The sequence below is a fragment of the Rousettus aegyptiacus genome, unplaced genomic scaffold, assembly GCF_014176215.1.
Source record: "Rousettus aegyptiacus isolate mRouAeg1 unplaced genomic scaffold, mRouAeg1.p scaffold_m13_p_4, whole genome shotgun sequence".
NCBI lineage: Eukaryota > Metazoa > Chordata > Mammalia > Chiroptera > Pteropodidae > Rousettus > Rousettus aegyptiacus.
The window spans coordinates 105,805,799-105,825,705 of NW_023416307.1; positions in this window are offsets into that span (position 1 = coordinate 105,805,799).

Consider the following 19,907-nt stretch of genomic DNA (forward strand, 5'->3'; position numbering starts at 1 on the left):
AATTATGTCTCTCAAAACTTAATCATTTCTTAGAGACTTAGGTTTTTCTGCATGCCCTAAGGAGAGAATCTTAGGAGCAAACCCATTTATATTTTTATTTTTTCCCTGGTATGCTTATTTGCATATCAAAAGCACTCTAATGTGACTGTAATCGGCACTGTTTAATGTCTCTTTCTTTGACTCTCCCTCTGTTTAGCACAGCTCATAGTCATTAGCCTCTTGATCAAGTTTCAGACAAAAGCAGCCTTCAAATTAGGCCTATTAAGATTTGTTTTTAATGAGGAGATAATTCCTCTAACAACACAAGCCAGATTCAGCTGGGATATGATTACACAATCAGACCATTTGCAAGAAAGTAAAAGAAAAGCAGATTTTTGCCTCTTCTTTGAATGATTTCAGCCAGCTTTGATTAACTCGGTGCCACTTAAAAGCACATAGCAAATATAATATTTGGGACTTCCGACTGATGAAGTAATCACATGGTCTGTGCTCTCCTATGACAGTGGAAGAGTTTCTATTTCAAGAATTTGAACTTCTTAGAAGGCAAATGCTCAGACTCATAGTATTGGAAATCACAGGAGGAGAGATAAATTCTTTCTTTCTAAAAGTCTGAGCTGTCTTGCTCTCTTTGAATTCACTTGGCAGCTCTCTTTGTCTTGCAGGAATGAATACCTTGAGACTTGAGGAAAACAATTTGATAATTAACCCCAGGCTTTTGGGATCTTTCTGTATGCTTTTTATTTTCATTTTAGTTACATTAAATAATACAAAAAAAATCTTCTGCAATCCACTTTCTAAAATGTTCTTCCAATAAAGTCTTTTCTAGATATAATTATATCTTTTGCATATTCACTTTTGTAAGTCTGGAGGTAAGAAATCTTTATCTGTATCTTAATAAATATCTCAACCAATCATTTCTTTATATTTAAAATTTACCTAATATATCTACTTATCTGAAACTCTTTTACAATAAGAGGTAACAAGGAGAAGGAATCTGAATCTGAATCAATATAGACTCAGTATTCCCCAATATTGGTCCAAAGCCTCTTTTATCATGGTAGCACTATTATGAACGGATGGGATAAGTCTCTTTAAAGACAATGTCGTTGAGCAACTTTAAATCATTAGAGTTTTTTGCCCAAAACTGAATTTAGCCTGAATGTCAAGGCATAGCTCTTAACAACAGGCAGGTGATATAAGAGAATATTTTATCAAGAACAACAGTTATTAACACTACACCTGAATCTACGTGTAGAACTGGAGCCAGTCAAATGATTTATTTGTTCTGCATTAAAACAGCAGAAACCAGCCTGAAGCATTTTAGGGCTGAGTAAATGAATCACGGAAAATAAAATGGCCAAAATCAGGAGGCCAAGGTGCAACTTAATCTTAAATACTCTCCCACCCCTGCACACCAGCCTGACACATGCACAGGCACACACTCTCACACACAGCTTAAAGTGGTCATTTGTACAAAGCAAGTGTTCAATTAATATGGTCTCTTTTTAGTTCTATAAATACCCTGATTTCTTTCCCAATTATAGTCCTATTTATACACTATTCTGGATTTCCAAAATGTTTTTTACCCAAACATTTATATAGGTCATTTCTTCTCTTCTTTCTTAGCTCAAATAAAAAATCTGAGAAGCTTTCTCTGAGCACTTTCTAAAGTAAATGTTACCAAACCCTATTCAAACCTTCTTCTTGTTTATCTTTAAAGATAATACTTATTTAATTTATTGTTTTATTATTTTTAAGCTTGTACTACTTACAGATCTTTGGAAGTAGACAAAATGTCCATTTTGTCCACCACTATATCTCTTACCGATAGAGAATATGATAAACTTGACATTTTATGTTTTGTTTGCTCAGAAGAATGTATCTTATTACTCATATCTCATTGTTCATTGTAATTTTCATTTCCTAATATAAATTCCCTCAGTGGAGGCAAAAATCGAGTTTTATGTGTATCCCAATTCCATCTTTTAATAAATTCCTTCATCCTCCCACTCTCTTATATTTTGAATATGATTTTACCTATTGCCTCTCAATGAATGTTGTAGGTAAAGACATTGGAGAACTCTCTCCTTTGAGACTTCACTTAATATTTCTCCCAGATGAACTTACTGCCTCACAAAAGGACTCTTTGTCTTTCAAATTTAACCGGCTCTTTGTCTAGGCTGGTATCCAGCACCACAGGAGTAAAATGTCAATGCTTTCTATTTAATCAATGTTTTATTCTTGGCTTGTATTTCAATGGGGGGGATAAAACAGCAATTCGAATGTCATTGCAGATATATTTTTTGTCCTTTTTTAATTCCTTGTCTATGTTATGTGAATCTCAATAATTTATTTTCAATCTGTACAAATTCCTTAGAGAAATGTGCTGTTCATTTGCTACAAGACACAACAGCTGTGCTGACATTACACCAAACCAAGACTACCCCTCACCCAACCAAAGAGGTCATTTTACTACATTCAGGTTTTTGTTTTTGTTTTAGTCAAAAATTCCAGACTTTGTTGTTTCCAGAGCAGTGGTTCCCAAAGTTCATTATGTGGAACACTAATCTATAGTGATAATTTGCCTTCCCCTCCAAATAAAATGAAATGATTTCAATGGCCCAGGAGTTTAAGAAACCAAGTAACAACTCAGACCTTTCAGAAAATCAACCATTTAGTTTAACTTTTAGCAGCTTCATAATTTATTTGACTGTAGTAATGGTTCACAAACTGTGGCCCCCAGCCCACCTTGAAACTTGTTAAAATTGCAAATTCTTGGGCACCGCCCCAGTTCTACTTGACCCAAAACACTAGAACAAAGGGGAGGCTCAGCAACCTGTGGTTTCTCAAGCCTACCAAGTGAAATTGAAGTATGATCTTTTGCAGACCACTGGACCATGGAAGATTTGTTTTGGGACCACCTTCTCATATCCTGAGGGCACTGTATTCAGATCACCTGGGAAACTTTTCAGTAAGTCTGGAGGCTGCCCAAGATTCTGCATTTCTCACAAATTCCCAAGTGACATTGATATTGCAGGTCTGTGGAGCATACTCTGAGTAGTGAGACCATGAGACACTTCCAAACAAAGATAGAGCACGTATGGGTGATGTGCCTGGCGAAGAATATTTGGATAGGTTCTTACCATATAAATCATGGGCAAAAGGTTTCCTATTGTTCACCTAGCCAGCTTTCTTCCAGTTTATGGACCTTGTTGGAGGATGGGTAGAAATGGCAGCAGATACTTCTTACCTGGCTACCTACCCCAGCAAGTGTTCCAAGGCAGACATATGGCAAAAGAAGAAGTGAAGCCAGAGATTCCTGAGTATAGGAATTTTCCTTCCACTTACAAATAAAAAATTAATAGCTACAGAGTCCTGAGTAGCTTTCATAACTACTGTGAGACTCAATTTCCTCACCAGTCAATTGGAAATACTAATGTCACCTATATTACTAATTGTAATGAAAGTTAAGTATGACATTCTTGTAAAATACTTATTCTGTGGGACATAGTATGTACTTAACAAATGATGATGATGATGATGAGGAGGAGGAGGAGGAAGGGGAGAAGGATAATGATGATGATGAAAACATCTTAAAGTCAGCATCAAAATTCAATGGGAAAAAAAAAAAGGATATGGAAGCAGAAGTCATCTTATTTTTCCTCTATAACCAGGGAATGCAAACTATATGTTTTCATCTCGATTCTCTTCTTACAGTTTCAGGTGTCAAAATCACCTACCTAAATATACACCAGATTATTAACTGTGGAGTTTGTGAATAGTGGAATTGCTAATGATCATTATTCTTTCTAGTATGACTGGAATAAAAATAGTCATATGAAAGAATTTAAAACTTTCCCTTATCTCAGGACATTCCAAGGAAGATTTAGTATTTGCCTGGTCTCCAGGTCTTTAGTTGTGCGGATCTAGGCAATGGGTGAGGCAGCAACATGGTAAGAGGTTACGTAGGTCTAGACCAGAAAGATCAAAAAACTTCACGTGGAAGAACTGAGTTAGCAGATACTAAAGCATGGGCAGGAGAGGAGACAAAAAAGCCAGCAAGGGCCGGAATTTGGGGTTGTGTTTGAGAGAGAAAAGAGATTGTGAAAGAGCAACTGCTGTAATACAAGAACTAAATAGATGCTTAAAGAGGTATTTATGAGTATTTTAGGGGTTATGAATTACATTTTCTGTTTCTACATCTCTTGGGGAGATTTTGGTAGAGAGCTAAATTTATTTTCATTGATTTTTGGATGTCATACTTACGACTTTGTTGACTGGGACTGACCCGAGGTAATTTGGCATTATTTAAATCACATATGTTTCCATATTTTATAAATATAAGTATTTATTACATTTATAATTAGAAAGAATAATACCCATCTCCATTCCTCTATTCTCTCTCTCTCTCTCCCCCTCTCTCTCTCTCTCCTTCTCCCCCCACCCCCTTCTGTTTCTCTCTCCTAGCAAAGGAACTATTTTCTTAAAGTTTAAACATCCAGACTTATCTAAATTAGTGATTCTCAACTGGGGCAATTTCACTCCCTAGGGGACATTTGGCAAGGTCTGGAGATCATTTTAGTTGTCATAACTGTGGGCATGTTACTGGCATCTACTGGGTAAAGGTCAGATACTGCTAAATATCCTATAATCACAGGTTAGCCCCCCACAACAAAGAATTGTCAGTTCCAAAATTTTAATAGTGCCAAGGTTGAGAAACTCTGACCTAAATTATTAGAAATTTCCCTTCCTCAATTCTAACTTCTAGTGTGTGATTGGATAATTTATCTTATTATAATTTATACATTCTCAATAATCATAATTCTAGGGGAAACATTTCATACATCATCACATAAGAAGGACTGACTATTCTCAGAAAACTTCCTTTCATCTTACTATTCATCACAGTAAATAACTTCAATAAACTACCAATTTTCTCTAGAGAGTCCTACTATAGTAATAAACTAAGTTAACTAATAAATAAAATGTCCAATTCTTCAACATCAATTACTTTTTAAATTTTCTTTCAGGAACAAAATGTACAGAGACTTTTATCTGACTGCATGACCATTGTTTTCCATGAAACCACCATCTTGAAGGCACTTTTGGCGAGCATTTGAAGAGGCAGTTAGGCCAAATGGAAGGAGTCTTACCTGGTTCTCTTGAGCTCAGTTCTAGGTCTGGCTGTGCCACTAGTGAGTTCAGTTCTTGGGCAATTCATGTCGCTTCTCTGAAGCTCAACTGCTCAAGCTGTAAAATTAGTAGGAATTGGATTAAGTTTATTCTAAGGTCACTGTGGTTCACTCTAAACGCTGATGGAGAGCCTTTTTCTCCATGAGAAATAATATTTTTCAGTTGACCTTTGAATGGCTATTGAATAAAGTTCAGGTCAGCCTCAAGCTCGAGGAAGTGTTTGTGCTATTTCTAAAAAAAAATAAGAAAAGAAAAGAAGAAGGTATGGCATGTTGCCACTGTTAAAGTGAATATATCTAAATGGAAATTTAGCATTTTCCTCTAGTGAGAAATATCTAGATCTAAGTAGAATTTAAAGACCAGTAAAAAGTAGATTCCCACAGAAAACAATGAATCAAAACTAACATCCGTTGGACTTCTTTTTTTTTTTAAGTCAGACTAACACCATATTAAACTACGGCTGGTACTTGTTCACTCCCCTTACTCTCCCCCTTCCAAAAACGAGTAAAATAAAAAAAAATTAAGCAACATAAAAACAATTTGCATTGACTTCATTGTAATAGAATGTAAACCAAAATATATCTTTGAAGTTCCCGGCACAGATGGCAGGTCCCAGCTCTCCCATGGTAGATACTAAGCAAAAAAAAGTGCCTGAACCACAGGAAGTTGAGGAGACCACAAATATCTAACACCATAAAAATGGCCCAGAACTGCCACTGACAAACATGAATTTCACTAAACGGATGCATCTTTCTGAAGCCATTCATCTGGGTCTTCTGAGGGAAGTCCTTCTTTTAATATGAACTTGTTGGTAGAGTCTAGCACATCAACAATAAGACATGCTCTCTTGAGCCCCATGTTTTAGTGAGAGAGATGGGTTTGTGCTACTTTGTTGATGTCTACCACCTGGTACCACCCATGGTGACATATAGCAGGTATTTGTAAGAAAGCTTCCTGAAGTGTGGAATTATGTTAAGCAAACTTTTTTGACCTCAACACATAGAGATACATTTTGACCCAGTACAGATGTGCACACACACACTCACAAAGAGTTCCCAAAAGTACCGAACTTTCTCTGATTGCTCTTGTTTTGGATCTATATACCGGTTCCTCTGCCCAGGTCAGCAGATCACTGTTCCTACTCCACTCTCTCATTGCCTTATTTCTCTAGAAGATTCCTATTCATTACTTAGGCTGAGAAGCCTATTCTTCCACACTGGGTTCCACATCTTTGGTCCCTTCATTACAATAACAAAAGCTACATAAACACATACAGAAAAGATGAATAAACTATGTCAGAACTGCATTTTGAATGGCCTAATTAGTCTTAGAGGATCATAGAATTTTTAAGCAAAAAGGCACCATAAAAATTAGTAAGAATAGAGTTGCTATCTTATGTTTCTTATATGTCAAGGCCAAAATCTGTGTCTAAGTACTGTAGTTCAATATTATAGAAATTCCAGTGGGAAATTGTCCATTTATTTGTGATAAGATTGAACAAGCAAATAAAATTATTTTTTTATGACTTTGATTAGAAAAAAATTGGAAGATCATTGATTACTACTTCAATTAGTACTGTTTGCTTTAAAAAAAAAAGTCTGTCAAATCATGGAAGAACTAATTGTCAAGGGTTTTCGGTGGTTTAAAAAAATCTTTGAGAGTCATTGATTTAGCCCAATCCCTTAAATTTTACAAATCTGGAAACTGAGCTCTAGAAAGGGTAGGTTACCTTCCAAAGCCCATACAGTATATAAGGGCACAACTAGAATGAATTATCATAGCCTAAACACAGAATTACCATCCAAAAGCACAGACAATTTATCTAATCAATGTTATATTATGAAGGTAATGCATAATCCAGAATCTCTACTGACAGTCAAGTATAATAATCCAGAAAACATGAATCAAGATCTACCTGACTCAAACTGTACAATTTTCATCAGAAGCTACAAAACTTTATTCTACACAATTCCTGACTTCAAGACCTTAGATTTAATAAAACCTGTATTCATTCTCTTATTTAACCTACAAAACAATTTTATGGTGGTAAATGCCACATTATTATCATTTTGTAGATGAGAAAGTCTTATTGTTGGTAACATTCAAAATGATTCTGAACCTGATGTCTCCATCACTGCTATATATTATACAGGCACTTTGAGAATTCAGAGAAAGAAAAGATCAATTCTGGTTGTAGATTTGTATAAATCTTCCTAGAGAATCTAGGATTTGAAGCGTGTGATGGATTACAACAACAGCAACAAAAAGAGATTCAACAAAAAGACTGTCTAAGGCAGAGGGAACTAATGGGCCAAAGAGGAAGTTAAAAGAAAATTCTAGCCCTAGTCTTTGGAGGATATAGCTAGGGACAGTCTACAGAGGACCTTGAATGCCATTCCGGGAAGGCAGCAATTCCCAGGGGGTATTCCACAGAGCAGTTTCTACTGAATGTTAACATGGGTTAAACACAGTGTTGTATAGCCAAATAGGACTGTAAGTAAGATACTGGATTAAAAAGTTTCGACAGGTTCTTTACTGCAAGACTGCTCAAAGCCTTGAATAGGCTAGTATGCATTATGAACATCCAAGGAGGAGATAAAATTCACAGCATTTCTAAGATTTATTTGATCACAGAATATCTATTTTATTATATTTTTTTCTTTCATAAAAAGTAATTGACAGAATAGTGTTCCATAGGCCATACTTTGAGAAGCAATGCTATTGGCGGTGGGAAATAACGAAGGAGCAAATCTTAGGAAAACTGATCTGACAACAGTGGGAAAGGCTTCCTAAGAGGGAGGTGAGAATGGAGACTAGAAGACCAAATAGAAGGCCAGGATCAGGGTCTTGGCTAGGGTTCATGATTACCTGAAGTTGAGTCCTTAAAGTGGAAACAGAAATTCACAAATCAATGTGTATGGTAAAAAAATAATAATAATAAGTAAAATAAATTTAAAAATTAGGTTTTTGATGGTTTTAAAGCATTATAGTTAACTTTATGTTTTAGTAGGATTATGGGTATTGCTTTTTAAAAATCTGTATATGTTAAATTCATATTGAAGTGTTTATGGGTAAAATGATTTACTTTAAAAGAATGCAGTTTTTAAAAAGGATTAAATGAAACAAGAATGGCAAGATGTAGATAAGGTTGATGAGTTATATTATTTTCTTGGCTTTTGTGTATGCTTGCATATTTCCATAATAGAAAGCTAAAAATAAAGTCAATGTGAAAGAAATTAAGAAGAAACATTCTTTACCATCTTACATTGGGTTCCCTGGAAAATTGGCTCTGAGGGGAAGATTTGCATGCAGTGCTCTTAAGAAGATTAAATCCTGTGGGAGATTACAAGATGTAGAACTGGGCCCAAGGAGTGACTAAACTGCAGTGTAGTCATAATGAAGGCCTCAGTTACATCCAGCTGGGATGGTCCTGAAGGTTACCTGATGTCAGAGGACAAGGCCTTTTTAGACTTCTCCTTGTCCTCCCACCCATATACACATATTAGCCAGTCTCTAATGGGCCAAAGAGGAAGTTAAAAGAAAATTCTAGCAGAAGTCTCTAGATTGTGAGTGTCTTTGAAGAACAGGCATAACCTATGACAAGACCTTATCTGGCTGATAATTCCCAGAGAGAAATTCCTGTAGCCAGGATTCAAAACTCTCAACAGTTGAGGTAACAAGAACTTCAGTCCTGAAGGGATATCTGGGTAGCACACTATGGCACCCATCACACTCTCCATTTCTTCATCCTTAAACATATACGATGATGACATTTTTCTCCTATTCGCATGCAGTTGACTGTGTTTGTGTGCTGTTTTGTTGGCTATCATAAAAACATTACGTATTTGCATAAAAAGGGCATGTGTTGACAAGAAATAGATCTATTGCTTTAAATTCATCTGGCAAGTGGTTTTCATTGAAATAGCAGGAAACTAATGTCCTTTTAAAACTTTATTAAAATCATCTGGATATACTCAACCTAATAAAAGCAGAGTACATGGCTGCTGGACTTCCTGTAGCTTTAGATATGGATAAAAAAGAAGCTTAAGTAATATCCTACATTTAAAATTGTGTAGAATAATATGTTACTGAAGTACGAAAATATGTCTTTTATAAAGTAGATTCACAAATAGCTTCTCTACTCCATTTCCGTTGGCATGACCTTTTCTGTGTCTTTGGCATTCTGTCCTACTTGGTCTCTTCATTCTCTGTGTGTTTATACACATCAGTGCTATTTTACTGGGGCTGCTGCTTTGTCTTTTAAGTCTAAGACATTTCACCTCTCCACTCTAGAAAGGTCATTTCTGAAGGAAACCTTTACAAAGTGCTGTATCACTTTGAGCTTAAGAATCTTTTGATTCTCTCTTCCAAAAAAAGCAAGGTGAGCCTTCATCATAATTGTATCCTACTTAATCTAGCTGTTTTAATGATTAATTACAAATAGGAGCTCTGAGAGGGGTGAGGCAGCCATATTCAATGAAGTTAGTCAGGTAACCAGGCCTCTTTCTGGGGCATTGTGATCTTTTACTAACTTTTTCTGGGCATTGTGATCTTTAACTAATTTTGGCAAAAAAGGTTGCTGAATTACTTTAGAAAAACACCACCACTGTTCTTTAAGGATATAAATGCATGTAAATTCACAAAAATGCACGTCTTCCCCAAAAAATCCAATATGCAATCTCGATTATATTTGATTCCAGGGCTTTGAAATCCAAAGGAAAACATTGAACACAGTGGGGGTAACACTCCTTTGCAACAGAGAACTAGAAGGAAGTCTTAAATAGCATTACTCTGGCCAACATACACAGTTTAACATTACTTTTTGAACCTACGGCCATGTGTATTAAAGATGAATATCTTGAATATGTGCAAAATTAATGTCCCATAGCTCTTATAGCCATTGTTTCTTTGTGAAATGGAGTGTGCAAAATGTCTTTTAAAAATGCAAACTTTGGTGAATAGATGGCTTCTCTTCTTTTGGCTTATGCTACTAGTTGGAAAGGCCCCTAAAGGAGCATTAAGCAAATGAGCAAATAGTTATAAAAGAGCCAACCAAACTCACAGAAACATGGAGATGGAAGTGAGGGGATGAGGGAGACCAATTTTCATCCTTTTGTGAAACAAATAAAATGTCTCTTCTTCTATTTTCCTTTCTTGGTCAACAAATTGAGTTTTAAATGAAGAAGCCTGCTTTTGAAGGCTAGGAAGAGCTAAGCAAGGAGAAAGGAGTTGGCCTGGGAGCTCTGTGAGTTATCAGGTAAATGTTATGTCTGGAGTCAGGACTAAGATAACCAAGCCTCATAAGGCTTTGGATCAATTTAATTTTGATGAATGACCAGTTTGGTAAATATTATTTACATTACTACATAAGTCGGATCTGTTGCATTTGTGTTTAAACAACTCACATAGTCTGCTATGAAATAGCTTCTCCAGTATTCCCACTGGCTGGCTTTCCCCCTGTTTGCTCACAATTAGAAGGATAATTAGTAATGAGGGCGCTTTGCTTTTGAACTGAAAATGAAAACATGAGCAAACAGCTCAATAATTTAGAATTGCAGCAGTTCTTGAACCACAAGACCTCAAAACTAAATTCACAACAATCTATGAAGGTGGTGGTTTTACATTTAAAATTTTGTTTCTGCTTTTTTAAATGGCATTCTTAAATATTATAGAATTTAAAAAGAAAAATTTTTTTCAGGTATAGTCCTATCCCCATAGTACACTGTTTTTGTTTTTTACATTTTCTTCCACTCTTTATCGATATATATTCTTTTAATCATTCATAGATGTATTCATTCTACAAGTGTTTATTAAGTACTTAATATGTGTCAGTTAGTGATTTAGGCCAAAAATCAGCAAACATTTTTCAAAATGAGCCACAGAGTAAAAGATTTAAGCTTTGAAAGCCACACAGTCTCCATCACGGGGCAAAACAGCCATAGACAATATGTAAACAAAAACTAGTGGTGTTCTAATAAAACTTTATTCACAAAACAGACAATAGGTCAGATTTGATTAGCTGGCCGCAGTTTGACAAAATCTGCTACAAGGCCATGTAGGTACAGAGATAAACTAAGTAGACAGTCCCATTGAACATACAGTGCAGCTAGGAGAGGCAGGTAATAAACAGCAAACAGATAATTTCGGAGAGTAACTAGTACAATAAAGGAAAAATATATTTCTCATTTTAGAAACATGGTATATCTTCAGTTTGGTACTCTGCTCTACTCAGTATTATTTTGTATTTTCTACATGGTAACACAATCTTCATATTTACTAATGTTCTTGGTGTAATTGGTATCCTGTATTTTACTTAATTCTTCTCCTACGTTGTACATTTAACTAAATCTAATTTATGAGCATATGAATCAAGGAAACAAATAAATCAAGGTATTGATCTTATAATAAACTTTTTCTAAATTCTTTGTTTCTGCTTTGGATAGAGAAGCCCAGCAATTCCAGATTAAAAAAAAAAAAAAATTCTAGATCAGCACAAGTGAGGAAGGTGACTGTAAAAAGTGTTTGCCCTGTGCTAAGAAAATGTTTGTTAGTTTCAGGTATCCTTTATTTCCAGGTCATCCTAAAAATCAGGATCCAGATGGCTAGATTGTTTTGAAGGAAGGGAGCGGACAAATGAGAACCTCGCATTTCCTGTTTGAGGCCTGTGTTTTGTTGCTAGGCAACAGCCCCTCAAGATTTCGTCCATTAAGAACAAAATCACTCAGAGAAAAACGCTCATGTTCAAATCTATCAAGCACCGATTGAGTGCTTATTGGATGCAAAGCACAGTATATGTTACATAGAGCTATTATGAAAGCCCCCTCTCTCTAGGTAGAGACAGGATTCTGGAAAGCTAGGACAGATTCAAGGCCAACTGTGTCAAATAATAGAATGTATGGGAGGTAAACGCTTGCTCCCCTCTGCTCAGTGTTCCCATTGAGGGAGGGCTTTATACTCCATGCCCCAAGAAAAAAAATGCATAGGAGCAATACTTCTCTTGAAAAAAAACTTGCTCCTCATTTGCTCTTTCCCTTGGGAAGAAGAATAACCTCTCTGGTAGGTGGAATTGAAGAAGCAAGGGGGTCTTTTTCAGGTACTGATAACGACAAACATATATTAGAGTTTCTATGCACCAGACACCACCATTTTCATTTATTTAACCCTCATGACAGTCCTATGAGGTAGTACTATTATCATCCCTATCTTACAGATAAGGAAACTGAGTCACAGAAAACTTATGGGACTTGCATTGCTCCTTGGCTAATAAATCACATGGCCAGATTTATTCATACAGCCTAACTCCAGGATCTGTGCTCTTAGTTTCTCTACTCTATGATTCACCTGAGAAGTGGCAGTGTTCTGCTCAGTTCTTCTGCGATGTAAGCATTCCTGGGTCAAGGCAGGGTCTAGGCCTTGCTCGTACCCTCTGTGTTCTTGGTGAAGGCACAAGAGCAATTTTGATGTGCAGATGGGCAGATTTCCTTTGGTTAGGTATACCAATCACTACATTTGACAGAGGTGGGCAACGAAACCAACCCATGTTCTTAAAATCAGCAATGTCTTAGAGGGAAAAGAACATGATTAATCCTCATTCTAAAATCCCAGTAGCTAACAAAAATTATGATACAGCAGTGGTTTAGATATGTATTATCTCTTTGCACCTTGACCACAATCTCAAATGAGTAGGTACTACATGTTATGGGAGACGAAGGAAGGATTATTGAGGGAAAGAATGAATAAATTAATAGATTTTAGGTTGTCATACAGGCTTCTGATAAATAAAAGGGTAATGGCTATTTCATTGACTACATGGTATATTAATAGGCCAACCAACACTTGATTGCAATGGTCTTTAATGTTAACATCAAATAATTCTGCTTTTCAGAGTCAGTCACAATAGTCGATATTCAATGTTGTTTAATAGCACTCACAGGTCAAAAGAATTCAGTGGTAATGGCCAGCAAATAGCAGAATGAGATTAGGTTAAGAGATTTTATTTGAAAATATCTTTGATCTCTTCACTTCTTCCCATCCTTTTTGACATTGCGCTAGACAAGCCACCATCATCTCTCACTTGTTCTACTGAAACAGCCCCCACATTGTCCACCACATATATTCTTGTTCATGTCAAATTTTCTCCAAAACCAGAAGTATGACTTACAGAAAAGTCATTCTCCTGCATAGGACATTTAATATCTTCCAATTTTTCTTAGGATGAAGACCAAAATTCTCAACACACCCTTCAAAGAGCTGTAAGGTCAGGCCCCCAACTACTTTTCTAGCCCCACTTCCTATATTTCCCATTTCTGTACCCACAATGTAGCCACACTGGTCTGGTTCAAGTCCTCGGCTATCCCATACTCCTTCCTGACCTAATTATTATCCCCCTTTCCTAAAACATCCCTCCCAATACCAGTTTTCACATTCAAAACCAAAGTTATCCTTCAGACTTCAACTTAAATGTTGCTTCCTCAGAATTTCTTCCCTGCCAGCTCAGAGTAGGAGGTCTCCTTGTTAGAAGTTCTTATGTAATCCTATCCACGTATATCACAGGACTTATCTCAGTTTATATTTTTCTTGGTTTTTGTTGTTATTTATTTTTGTCTGACTTCCTCAAAATAAAGATACATGAGAGCAAGATTCAAGTCTATCTTGCTCACTGCTCTATTCCCAGTGTCTAGCACAGTGCCTGGCACATACTCATCCAGTATATATCATAGAATCAGGGTCAGTGAACATGGTTGGGCAGGCTGTGTAATGCCCAGCTCCGGGAGCACCACCCACTTAGACAATGATATTAATGATGTTGCTGGGAAGTGTGTAACACAGCAGCCTTTTATTGAGTAAAACAATGAATAAATGAATAATTAGATGGGTAAATGAAACCATTGGTGTGGCATTGGCTTATTGGGGAAGACTGTATTTGAGGTCCATTATTTATTAAAAATCTCACGTGGTTATACATGTCTTGCATATATGTCTCATAGAAGCCATTATTTTGGCATTGGTTCTGACTGAGATTTCTTTTGCTCTTATTTGAATTCCACATATACTTTTTTCGTAATCTTAAACTTGGTCTGCAGCCCTTTGGATGCCAGTACAAAGTCTTACTTTGGCTTTTAATTGTAGAGGGATCTCATTTTTCACTTGCAGGTGAAAAAGAGCTGAAGCTGCATTTCATTTGTGAATTGAAGTATATTTTTAATGTAGTATTTTTATTCAATACGGCCCCTGAATAATATCCGCAATGTATTATAATATGCTGGTAAAATATATATAATCATCAGGGGAAGAAAAAAGTGACATCCAAAAGAAGGTGCTGAGAAATGAATTAGCTGGCACAGGGGACTTCTGATAACTGAGTGTCTGTTGGAAATAACAAATCTTAGCCATGATGCCAGTCTCCAAGTCTTGCCACATATCAAACTTCTGTTAGGGCTTCAGGCTTCCCTGCAACAGAAATCAAGCAATTATTACTACTAATAACATGTTTTAAGGAATTTCTAAAGAGCAGTGGATTAAAAAATAAAATGGGAACTCTTCTGCATGCATATAGGTTGGGTGAACCATGGTTTCTCAGTACCAAGAATTGCTGTATCATCCCCAATACTACCACCATTTCACCTTGTAATTCATATTCTTGTATTTCCAAAAGAGGCTATAAGCTCCCAGAGGACAAGACCTATGCCATGAATTTGTTCTTGTATCTAACTTACATATGCTTGGCAGTGCCTTGCACATACAGGGTTTGCAGGTCTTGATATTCATAAGATTATAATGAAATTATTAAACCAAATGGTTTAATTGAACCAAACATCACTACATTGATTTTTCAAACTAAGAACAGAGCATTGATTTGGGCTAGAGTCTCGTCTGGACTTAACTCGTGAGATGATAAGTGCTTTGATTTACCACCTGGGAACCCCTTCAGGAATGAAAGACTTAGTGGCCCAGAGGCTGGGAGTGATGCCAGAAGGCCACCTTTGGTTGTCAACTCCCTTTGGGAAAAGAATGCTGAGGAGAGCTGACTCTCCCTTCTGAGGCCAAGCTCAGTCAATAACCAATGGATAAAGGCTCGGTCCCATCTCTCCAACTCAGGCCAATGTTGCATGGTTACCTCAGCTTCAAAGCTTCCCATGGGGTCAGCTGAGGCCTTTTCTGAGAATGCAACACAGGCCAACTTCTCTCTCTGCCCCATCCTACCTCTATCCCACTCCCATCTACAGGTATTGATCCTAATAGGAATCCCTGATAAATCTTCTAAATACTAATATTTGTCCCAGAGTCTGTTTCCCATGGAGTACAATCTATAATCCACACCTCTATGTTTTTCTCCCCATTAGAACAACCCAGTAACAAATGATATTATCATTTGAGAAGGAGGTTTGGTCTAGACAGGGGCTGTGGCTGTGGCAGAGGCTTAGACTCATACCATTTATGTAATACCGTAGAAGGACTCTCCTAGCTAGGAGTAACAGGCAGCATTTTCCTTCATTGCATGGGAATTCTGCTCCCAAAACAACATTAGGAATTTAGGAAATTATGGTGGTGAAACCAGCACACACTTAATTATGGGCAGTGTCAGAGTTTTTGCATTTTTTAATTGACCTCCAGAAAACTATTTTTCTTTAATGCCTGGTTGTTATTTGTTTATAACTAATTCCCAAAAATATGTACTAACAAGACAACCCTTTAATAAATCTCCAAGGCCCAGAGAATTAAAAAATTATACATTTTCCCTATGAGAATAAAATATGACTATTGACACTCTACTATAATTCAATCTAATAATTCATTATAACTATTGATTAGGCTCTTTCTTGTACTAAAATCAACAAACTGCAGGCTGAAGGAGGAAACCAGTGCATGGTGGGTGGAATCCAGCCACATTCATTCATTTACTGATTGTTTATGGTTGTTTTTACACTACGATGGCAGAATTAAGTAGTTGTGACAGAGACTTCAAGGCCTAAAAAATCTAACATTCTTACATTTTGGCCCTTCATAGAAAGATTTGCTGCCTTCTGCTATAATATAGTGCTGTTTAGTGATCCCAATACAGTATTAAATGAAATAAGAAAATTTTATTCAAAGTAACACTCTATGTGTACGTGTACACACACACACAACACACACACACACACACAAGTTATCTCTGGTCATAGAGATTAGAGGTGAATTTTTGCATTTTTTTTATATTTTCTATGGGAAATATGTATTGTTTTATAATGGAAATTTTCTATTTACTATGTAATTTGCATTTTTTCTTCAAAACCATTTAGAATTTTGTCATTAGCTAGCTGTCTATAAAAAATAAATATATTTTCTAAATTTCAGTTAGAAAGCAGCTCTGAATGTGTGCATACTGAAAGATCTGTTTCATAATCCTACTCATGTCTAAGGAAAATATGTAAACAATGCAACACAAAGCAGCTTGTACAGCTACTGGATTAAGCATCCAGTTGGCCATCAGAAGTTTAAAAAACAGAAGCAACATCACCACCCTAGGTCCTTTTTGTAACAGCTGGCTCCATTTGGTAAGCTTGTACACACATTATGCTAAGAAGTATAGTTTATTCAACCTCTGGTTCGTAATGCTTTTTAAAGTCTCCCATAGATGTAGAAAACCAGCCTCCATTTTCCCAGAACAGACCGTTTCTGGACTATAGAAATGACAAAGTGGCCATTAATTATAGTTATATAGCTAGCCGTTTTTGAGCAATTTTTTTTTTTTAATTAGTAGCATGCTCCATGCTCAGTACTTATTATCAGGATGGTCTCCACAAACAGATAAAGAATACTTTTTCAGCCTAGTTTTCAGTTAAAGAAACAGCCTCAGACAGGTTAAGTAGATGGCCAACGCGTTACCAGCTAAAACATGGCTTAGTCAGAACTCAAGCCACCTATCTCTCTGACTCTAGAATTCTGAGTCCTCACTCCCCAAGCTGTGCTGTCTGCTGACCATGTGTATATTCCAAGACACGATTCTATCCCTAGTACCCATCTCAGTGAAAACACATAGTTGACACCCAATAAATATTTGCAGAATGAACAAAAGACTCTTTTCTTAGCATATTAAATAAGGACTAGCATGAAGAAGTGGAAATTGTATCGTGAATAAGTGTTGGGTGATCATGATTTTCATGTGTCAAATTATTTTGGGACAGTATATTCTGAGATGATATAAAACACTAGCAGATTATTTTTATGTAGTAGCAAAACACTTCTTATTTTAAATAACAATTTCAGGAAACTTTTTTATATAAACATATTACAAGTCCAAATTGATTTCTTATTCAGATAAATATTAAATTTTGTATAAAATTCATATTTGCTTAACCTGATATTACATGTTAATTTCACATAGAAAGATATCAGAATATGATTGATATTTCCATTTTTTCCCACTCTCTTAGGCATTTTTAGAGTTCTATATCTTTGCTCACTGGAAACCTAGAGCTTTTCTTTTTTATTACTTGAATAAAGCAAGTAGTATTAGTATATTTCTGGCTTAGCACATATTCGTAATTGATCTTTTTCTGTTAATCAAATCAGAATGATTCTTTGAGATTTTGAAATTAATATTAGTTAGCTACACCAAATGAAAAATCAATTATTACAAAATTTATTTTACAGATAGAATTATGCAGCCTATATCTTTTATTATGCACTAATATAAATAGAAAATAAAAGTTGAGTTTGGGAGTAAAATTTAAAACTTGACAGTTTCCCCTAAAATTGTGGCAATTTACATTTCCATTTAAAATGCCCTAATAAGTGAATTAAAATAGAATATGTTTTTAGACACTTAAAATGTCAGTCTCAATAGAATGCCATCAAAGTACATACTTTATAATTATCTTCATTTGACAGAAGAGTAATCTGAGTTTCAGAGCGATCAAGAAACTTACCCAAGGTCACACAGCCATAAAAGAGCAAAGCTGAATGTGAATTTAAGTACATTAGACTCTAGGGCAGGATTTCTCAGCCTCAGCACTATTGACATTTTGGACTGGATAATCCTTTGTTGTGCAGCGCTGCCCTGGGATTGCAAGATGTTTAGCAGCATCCTTGGCCTCTACTTATTACACGCCAGCAGCAATCTTTCCTCCCTAACAAGTCGGAACAACCACAAATGTCTCCAGACCTTTCCCAAATTCTCCTGGTAGCAATGGGTGCGTGTGTGTGTGTGTGTGTGTGTGTGTGTGTGTGTGTGTGTGTGTAAACATCCCTGGTTTAGAAACACTTCCCTAGAGTCTTGTCTTAAGCACAATGCTTTTCTGCCTGCCTTTCAATGTAGGTCAAGATCATCCTCGCAGAAGGGATTCCCAACAAGCTTGCTACAGTCTAGGTACATCTGGGCCTCGGCCAATTTACTTTCTCCCTCATTTTACTTAGGAAGGAAATGCCAGGAGCCCACAACCAATGGTGGTATGAACCGAAAGCTAAGATTAATTTTAAAAAATAATGAATTGCCCTGCTCTCATTACCAGAAATATGAGTCAGAACTAGATCTATGTGCTTGGGGATGAGACTGTTAAAGAGGAAGTGCAGAGGGGAGACTAATTCAAGCAAAGAGCGTTCACCATTTCACTTAGAATTAATTTGATGAAGAAATAGTATAAGAATTGCAAAGTCATCAAAGATGATGGCTTTTCCTTTACGACCCTTGGCACCAGAACAAAGAGTCTATTTTTGTGGTTTTTTTGGATTTCCAGAATAAAGGGAATAAAAATGTTTAGGTAATGTTTGGATGGTTTAGAGACTGTATGTACATTAGTGATAGGTCAATTAATATCTGAACAGTTCAAAGAGGCAATTATTTCAATTTATAAATCACTTCAGAGGTAGGGAGCTGCCATCCATTAATGTGGTTTTTACAAATAAGAGTGCTCATTGTTATGTGTGTTTGTGTGTGCATTTCTACCCGTGTCATTCTATCTGGCCTGAATTTTCCGACCAGATCGCATACCTCCGTGATTATGTATTTGTCTCCAGAGAACTGCCAAAAACATGGAACACTGTAACTGCAATTTGACCCTTGGCTGAGACCACCCTATTTTTTGAGTTTTCACTATGCTGAAAGGTACCACCATGAACAATGTTGCTTCCAGCAATGAACTTCTTACATTACACTCTAAATGGCAGGATCTGGGAGCTAAGACTCCCCTGGGGTTTACAATGCCTCTTGGTAATCATTGAAAAAGGGGAGAGGGCCTAAGTGATTTCTGGGTACAGCGGGCTTATCAGACACTTTGATAGTTAGTGAAAAGTCTCCACATGGCAAATTAGAGCTGTCCTTCAAAACCATGTAATAGGCCTCTCTTCATTTTATTTATTTATGTATCCATTTATTTTTAATTATTGAGTGACAACAAGGTACCAAGCACACCGCTCAAAGCTTGGAGTGTAAGAGTATGCAAAACAAATGCAGTCTGATGGGGGAGGCAAAAGAGGAAGCTGGAAACTGCAGTATAGTCTGATGAGTGCTATAATGGGTGGTATAGGTACTAGAGATGTCCAGACTGGAAAAGGTGTGGTGGTTGGGGAAGATTCCAGAAGGAAGTGACCACTACTTCAAAGGTAAAAGATGATTAGGTGTTAGTTTGGTGAGTTGGGGTATTCCAGGCAGAGGGATAGGAAATAGGAAAAGGCCCAGAAGCAAGAGAGACTTTGGTGATTTCTAAAAACTGAAGGAAAAAAAATGGCTGGAA